Genomic DNA, 8,778 nt, shown 5'->3' on the forward strand with positions numbered 1-8,778 from the left:
TAGGAATTAACGGATGAGATGCCGATTTACCAAAATTAGACTTCTCGTTCTATGGTCCAAATGACACTTAAATTCGGAAAACAGACACGTGAGGCGATGCACCCCACCATATATGAAATTTAGAAATAGTGCGGAGATTCGCCGATAGGTGGCGCCACCGCTGAAAAATCGGTTTCGCTGGTTGCGTTGTGTCCCCTATCAATTTCCAACGGTTATTGTATTTCTTTTCGAAAGTCTCGCTGTTGGCCCCGTCCACTGTGGTCGGGAAAGGAGGGGAGGGGGAATCTCTCTGAACCGAGATTATAGGGTGGTTGCAGTAAAAACAAAGCTTCTCCCCCGTCCTACTGAGAGCAAAAATTATGAGCCACCCTCTCCCCCGAAAAGAAAAAACAATGATGGACCTTCTACTGAAAATAAAAATGTTGATTCTCGGGCCATAACTAGAGGGCAGCAGAGGAACAACTGCTTCTGGGGCGGCAAATATTAGAGAAAAAACAAAAATGCCGTTATAAAATCACCGAATTTTACTGTGGTGAGGGCGGCAACAGTGTCATCTTAACGCATGAAGCCCACCCAGGCATGGCCCGGGGGGCCCTCAAGAACCGGGACCTCACGAAAATAAAATCAGGGTGAAATTTCCAAGAGTGAGCGCGCATATTTGCCAGAGAGAGTGTCAGAAAAATCACTTGGCCCATGATGCTCTTAAGACGGCCCTGGGCAGCAAAATCATGTTTGCCCCCACCACAAAAATCCTAGTTACGACCCTGCAACGCATTGCAAACTCATCGAGAAACAAATTCACCACAGTATCAATTCACAGCAACTAAAATTAACCTCATTATAAAAAACGGTATATAGGGATACCAATTAACCCATAACCAAAAAAAATTGATAGCGGTAGCAATTTATATCATTACTAATTCATCACAATATCAATTCATCGTGGTACCAACTCATATCAGTAGTTGTTAATCTCTTTACATACAAATTCGATGCGTAACAAATTCATAGTGAACGCTATTAATCTCATTAGAATTCATCACCAATTCCTCGCATAGCAAATTCATCGCGATATCAATTCCATCGCCTAAAAATCCATCGTTCAGGGCAGTAGCGTGCCTCCTCGGGATCCCTGAGCAGACTTTTTCTTGGAGGCCCCTTGCAAGGGTTATTATTGTGCAAAATAAGAGTATATTGTTCTTTGGGGCCTAATTCAGCTCGGGCCTTGCCATCGCGGTATCAATGACTTCGCATAAAAATCCATCGTGGTGCTAATTTAATCTCGAAAAGCATTCATCACAAAAAATTCATTGTGTTATCAATTAATCACAAAATCATCGCAACATCCATTCATCTTGAAGAGAAACGCGAAACCGCCTTTTTTTTTTTCCTTCTATTTTTTGAGGAAGTTTCAATTTCATCGCTTAAAAATCCATCGCGGTATCAATTTCATCGCATGAAAAATTCATCGCGATATCAATTTCATCGTATAAAAGTTCATCGTGGCGTTAATTTAATCTCGGAAAGCATTCATCGCAAAAATAAATTCATTGTGTTATCAATTAATCACTAAATCATACCAACATCCATTCATCTTGAAGAAAAACGAAACCACATTCTTTTTTTTCTCTCTCTCTCTCTCTCTCTCTGCCTCTCTTTGAGGAAGTTCCAATTCCGTCGCAAAAAAAATTCATCGCCGTATCAATTTCATCGCTTATAAATCCATCGCGGTATCAATTTCATCTTGAAAACTATTCATAACAGAATATTCATCACATAGAAAACTTCTTTGTGTTATCAATCAATCACAAAATCATCGCAACATCAATTTATCCTGCGAGAGAGAGAGGAAACGAAACTTCCTTCTGTTTCTCTTAAGGAAGGAAGTTTTTTTTTTTTTTATAATGACGTCGTTGTGTGGCCGTTAAAATGCCTTCACTCTTCAATCTATTTCTCTCAATGAAAGTTAATAGAGTCATTTCCATTCTTCATAATATCAATTCATCGCATAACAGAAGTATCGCGGTAGAAAAATCGTCGTAGAACAAATGCATCGCGGTACCATTTCTTTTCACAAAAATTTATCGAATTATCAATATTCATCTCATTAAAAATTCATTGCTGTTTGAATTCCTCAGGATATCAAGCCATCTCATTAAAAATGAATCGAGACATCATTTTTCAATCCTGTAACAAATCCGTAGAGGTATTGATTCATCTCATTACTAATTAATTGCGGTATCAGTCTTTCGCATTACAGATTAATCATGGTATCGATTCATACCAATAGCAATTTATAGCGGTATCAACGCTACTCATTCATGGGAGAAGATGCGCCTCCCCCCCCCAACGTCAAAGGTGGAGCCTACTGATCTAATGTATATGCGTATATATGAATTGACATCGTCATCACCATCGTGCCTTTCCCGCAATCACCATCGTGCCTTTCCAGCAATCACCATCGTGCCTTTCCCGCAATCACCATCGTGCCTTTCCCGCAATCACCATCGTGCCTTTCCCGCAATCACCATCGTGCCCCCCCCCCAAATACTTTCACGTCTATCTCCGCCTATGCACTAATTACAAATTTATTGCTATGTCAGTTGATAGTGGTATTATTTTATAGCATGACAAATTCATAATGATATCAACTTAACGTGGTTTCAATTGATCTCATTAAAAATTCATCGCAGTATCAATGTATCTTACTTGGTTCCACAATCAATGTATCGATTCATATCTCATTAAAAAGATAATCAATTGATGTTGAAAAATGAAAACAAGTATCAGTTCATCTCATTACGAATAAATCGCGTTGTCAATTCACCTATCCCATTGGAAATTTATTGTATTTATTCCCCTATCATTACGAATCGGGAGCGGTAGCCCAGGTCGATAGGACACTCCCGTAAAGTACCAAAGGATGTGTTTAAAGGTGTCGTGAGTTCGATACCCGGTTCGTCCTTGTCCGAAACTTTCCTGACGCAGGGGTACAACAGAGACGGCGACGTGACCACAGAAAAAGATTGCTAGCGCAGGGAGTCCCCCCCCCCCCATCGAGGGGTTGGTGCATCAATCTCTTGGCGAGTATAAAAGAATTCTACTCATAAAACAAATTAATCGTGATGTGAACTTATCGCGTAACAAATAATTCATTACTGTATCTCATTACAGAATCGACTCACTTTATTAAAAATTCATCGCACAGAAATCGCAGAATGAAATAAATTCATCGCTGTGTCAACTCTTCGTGTTATCTATTCATCGCATAACAAATTCATTCAGTATCAATTTATTGCTTAACAAATTACTCATGATACCAACTGACAGGAAAGTTGACATAAAATGTCAATTACTATCTCATTACAATTCATCGCGGTATCTACCCATCGCAATAAAAATTCATCGTGGTATCCTCCATCGCATTACCAATTCATCGCGGTGTGAATTCGTGTGATCGCCCATTCATCATAAAACGCATTCAGCACCTTCTCAATTTATCTCATTGTCACTTCATCGCTCAACTGTTTTAGCATGGTACTAATTCATCTCATTACATGTCAAGTGATGTATGAATTCATCGTACAGCAACTCCATCATAGTATATCAGTTCGATCGTTAAGAAATTCATCGCATAACATATTCATGACTGAATCGATATATCTCAATGTAAATTGATCGCTTCAAGGATTCATCGCACAACAAATCCATTGCGGTGTCAATTCCCCTCATTAGAAACCCAAAATCCCATAACAAATTAATCACGGTATCATGAAATCATAGCATTAGAATTGATCACAGTCGAAAAATTTGCTCCATTGCAATGCATTATTTTATTTATATGTTACAATGTATTAATTTATTCAACGCAATATCTTCTTCGCTCTATCACTGCGCCAAAACCTATCCCCTCATCTATTCATCGCGTAACAAACTCGTTTCATTCCGTAACAAATTGCTCACGATAACAACTCATCGCGTGATATCAATTCATCTCTTCCCATATTCATCGGGTGATATCAATTCATCTCTTCCCATATTCATCGGGTGATATCAATTCATCTCTTCCCATATTCATCGGGTGATATCAATTCATCTCTTCCCATATTCATCGCGCTCTACCAACGCAGCTCGTCGTAAATTCATCGCATAATACAGTCATCGTGATATCAATTTACTATGCTACAAATTCATTATGATATCAATTCCTTCCACAAATCCGTCCCCGTCATCGCTCTCTTTAGGTCAGCTATACAGGGTGGATACTATCGATTGATCAATAATTGCACACGCGATTCCTTGTGAAAAACTAATATGGAAAAGTGTCTTCTCCGTCTTTTAGGATCAGACGAATATTTAGGGAGTTATATACATTTTTGTACGTGTCATTTTTGCAACGGTTATTTACGCGCCAAAAAACCTTTCTTTCTTGAAACCCAGCACAACTCCGGTGTATCGCGATGGAAAATTTACTACCGAGTGAATAGTGCCGGAAGTGTGAGTGTGTGTACCTAACAGTCTGAGTGCGTATATAGTGTTGTGTCAGATTTTTCAATGCTGCCATCTATATTTCAGAAATGAACTGTAATGATTGAATATTTGAACCGTTTGTAGGACTGTTGTTTTCCGTGGTGAGACTTTTTAACGGAGAGATCGGCTTGCATTCTCGCCTCAAGTTGGAAACCACAGAAAAACCAACATCAACAGACTACCACCGTAGGGGGTTCGGACCCGGGTCATCGCGATTCTAGTCCGTCACCATGACCACTCGGTCACCACAGCGGCCGCAGCCAAAGAACCAACGGAAGTAAATTTTTCCCCAAGAGAGGGTTGCTGCTTTTTGAAAAAGTGAACTTAAATATTAAACCCCGTTAAAAGTCAAGTTCAGCCTTCTAATTTCACGATTGGCGCTTTTTCTCTCCATGTAGGGTGATGGTATAACCTTGTTATTACATGTTACCTTCGCCTACTATATTTGGTAAATTTGGTACCAGCTATCTAAAATGTTAGCCAAATGAGATCTATTTGCATAACAAATACATCAAATTTCACCACGATAATCCTCAACTGTTATCGATTTCATTCAATAACAAGCTTATTATGTTAATCAAGTTAATTATGTTGCGGAATTACATTCAAAAGCCGTGGTGATACATGTAAATCTTCCAAAACTTCTAAATTAGAACTGGGGGAGGGGACCTCACCTTAAAAATTGTTAGCGACACTTTATTCATTCAACCCCTTCACACACAAGCTGTTGGCGATAAATTTGAATGATCTGTATTAGACGTATAGGCGATGTATGTGGTAGCCTTGTTCCACGTTAAAAAAAAGGGAAAAAAGAAAAGGGAAAAAATAAAGAAAAGAAATGAAATAAGGGTGGGGGAAGGACCAGTAAAGAGATAATTGGATAAGAGAGTATACTACAGTGCCTTGCTTTCTCACCCTCACCTACAAACTTATTTTGTAGTTTTTTTAATTTGTTCTGCTTCTCATTTCTATGTGCAGTACATAATAGAAGGATTAATTCTGAGAACGATATATTACATGTGTGTATGTGGTATGGGGGATGTTGTGGAAAACGAGGAGGAGAGAAGCTGAGGAGAACCTCCACCATCGTTATCTCAGTTGATCGTTATCACGTTGAGATATTAGGATGGTGGTGGGAGAACAGAGGGAATAAAACACACACAACTTCGTTTCATAAGGTTACAATAAACCTTCGCGATGAGGAAAAGAAAGAGTTTGAAGAAACAGTCAGCTGGATAGAATTTATTCCACTGGCGTTTGGATGCAATATTACGTCCCTGAACGAAAAGTGGTTAAACGAGGCAAATAAAATGAGCACAGACGTTGTGTGTGCAGAATTTTGATCAAAGCCAAAACATTTTTATTTTTTGGGTGTATCAACCACGTAAAAATTTAAAAAGTGCACACACACAGTGCCGTCTTGACGCATGGGCCCACCCAGGCACGGCCCAGGGGCCTTAAGAGAAGAGGGGGGGCCTCACAAAAATCAGATTTGGTTGAAATTTTCTAGAATTTACCTGGTAGGTCCTCAGAAAAACCACTTAGCCGGGTGCCATGATGCTCTTCAGACGACTCTACACCCACAAAGAAAAAAAAGTGGTTTTCTTTCCTCGATTTCTCTTAAGATTAATATAATTATTAATTATCATCAGCTTTAAACACTAAGCAATACGTTATATTGTTGTGGACACCTACGTTGTATACGTAGGTGTACGTTCGGTGAATTTGACAGGATTACGAAGTGACGTAATCAATTTTTCAAACGTATAACTCCATAATTATTGATAGAAGAAAAAAAAAACTGGAAACACTTTTCCTATAATAATTTTGCCCAAGGAATCACGCGTGGAATCATTGGGCGCGGTCGATAGTATCCACCCTGTATAATGCTAAATAAACTGCTAGTGAACATGACATAATGCTGAAGAACGCAGTAACCTAGGTCGATGAGATACTCGACTAAAGTACCAGAGCATGTTTAGAGGTGTCGCGAGTTCGATATCCGGTACGTGCTTGTCAGAAACTTTCTTTGACACAGAAACGGCGACATGACCACAGAAAAAGATTGCCATCGCAGGCAGTCCCACACTGAAGGGTTAGCGCACCAACCCTTCGATGAGTATAAAAAAGGCTGCCGTGTTCGGAATAGGCAATGAATTGTAGGTTCTGGTCTAGCCCTCGTTTGCAGAAAATGAACGTGGCACGACAAAAATGATCAAATATAATGCTGAATTGTCTTAGGTGTACATTTGTATCTAATCCATGAGCCCGAGCCCACTCGATATTTGCCACCCTATCTCGATAATATGTATATAAATATTGGGTTAGGGCCTCACCTCCCAATATTTTAAATAACTTCATCTTTTACATATTGTGTTTCATATTATTTCCAATTCGACTACGCACCAGTCAGTCTTAAATCCTCTCTTTCCACGAATTTATTCTAATGTACGCCCCCCCCCCCTCAAGCCGAGCGGGGGAAAAAAAGGATTAAGTGAAAAACGTGTTTTTTATCTACTTACACACAAAAAATTCTTAAGGTTACTTTCTTATCTCAAATCGGCGCCCACACTTGGCGAGCGGAAGAATGGTATTACGTACTTTTAATGGTATTTTGTCTTCAACTTACAACGTAATATTACGTCAGAAACATTGGACGGGTTTATTCGTACTTACACGGAAAGTGTCCCAAGGAGTCATCCTCAAAAAATTACAAAAAATTTTTTAGTAATGTAAAAATCCGTTATAATGACAATTCACAATTAAAGAAGAAATTGTCGTTATATAACGAACTTCTCATAATAAACGATTTTTTTTTCCTTTCGTACTGTAGAAAATCCGAAATGGGGGGAAAAAACACAAACTAGATGAAAATTTTTTTTTCCCTTTTATTCTGTTGCTGAAATATGCATCTAGAGTTAATTGGCACAATGTTGATTATATTGGCATTTTGTTGAATGCAGCAGGTTCTGCTACTAGAGCAACCGTCCCGCCATAAAAGTGTTCAATAATATTTAAGGAGAGAAAATGATTTTGACCGGTTTGCCCTGTGTTCAATTTTGGAAGATTCCCAAGAAGGGGGGGGGGGTATTTTTTGAAGAGAAGTAACAACAATGTCAAACCAGTGGTCATGCCCCAGCTCATCATCATCATCCTTTGGTGTCCCATAAGGGAAAAGCCTATGCAAATTTTGCCCATTGTTCTAACACCAACTGGTTTAACATGAGTTGCGGGTCATGCGAATATGAAGAGAAATATTATTCTGTGGAAATTCCCAGAGTCATGCCCCACCTGCTCAACCAATACACCTACAGATAAAGTAATGCGTTTCCCAATCTCCTATTACAGATAACAATAAGATAAGATACAGCATGTGGTCTTCTTATCTATGGGGAGATACTGACATGCCCCGTTTGTAAATAGGGGGAAGAGATTTAAAAAATACTACTCTTTCTTGTCCATTTTCTTAGTTCTTGACGAAAGGGGAACATTTTTTTCACAGAATTTCCTTTGTCATTATAGCTCATTTGCTCTTTTGAACTTCGGCAATCTTTCAGTGCTTGTAGCTGGCCAGTAAATCCAGATATTTCGATGGAAATGGTGTCTGTCCCCTCACGGGATTTTTTTTCTGCTCTTTTCAAATATGTGGTTGGTTTGAATGTAGGTCGCTCAGAAATTTCACAAATTCCGTTGTTTTATTTTCCGATTTGACGCATTTCTCTTCCATAATCTTCCGAAAACGGTTCGAGATTGGGCTCGTCTATCCCCCCCCCCTTTTTCGTTTAACAGCATAAATCACGTACCCCCTGTATAATTATTGGTCCATTATATTATACCCAATAGTTCTTTTCCGACAAGATTCATGGATTACAAATGAGAATTAATGTCTTTTTATTTTTTTATTGCATCGGATAATCCTGGTTTGCTCGGACGTATGCCAAAAAATGTTGTGGGTTGCTTGAGCACCCATCGCTTCCACACAACAGTTTTACGAAGTTATATAAACCAGCAGTGGCGTCGGAACCGGGGGTGCTGTGGGTGCTCAAGCATGCACAGTAGTTTGTGGCATGGATCCGAGCACCCCCAGAATTGATTCAGAAATTAAAATTTCCGATATGAAACTAAAGACGAGCACCCACAGTTTAGAAACACTTCCGACGCCCCCTGTAAACCAGTGTTCCTTAACCGCTGGGCCGCGACCTGGTACTAGGCCCTGCCTGACTTGACCGCTTCGTTTTTACAAGGTTT

Source organism: Pholcus phalangioides, unplaced genomic scaffold, assembly GCF_987345545.1.
Source record: "Pholcus phalangioides strain wild (caught in Gottingen) unplaced genomic scaffold, Ppha-v1.0 ptg000012l_1, whole genome shotgun sequence".
Taxonomy (NCBI): Eukaryota; Metazoa; Arthropoda; class Arachnida; order Araneae; family Pholcidae; genus Pholcus; species Pholcus phalangioides.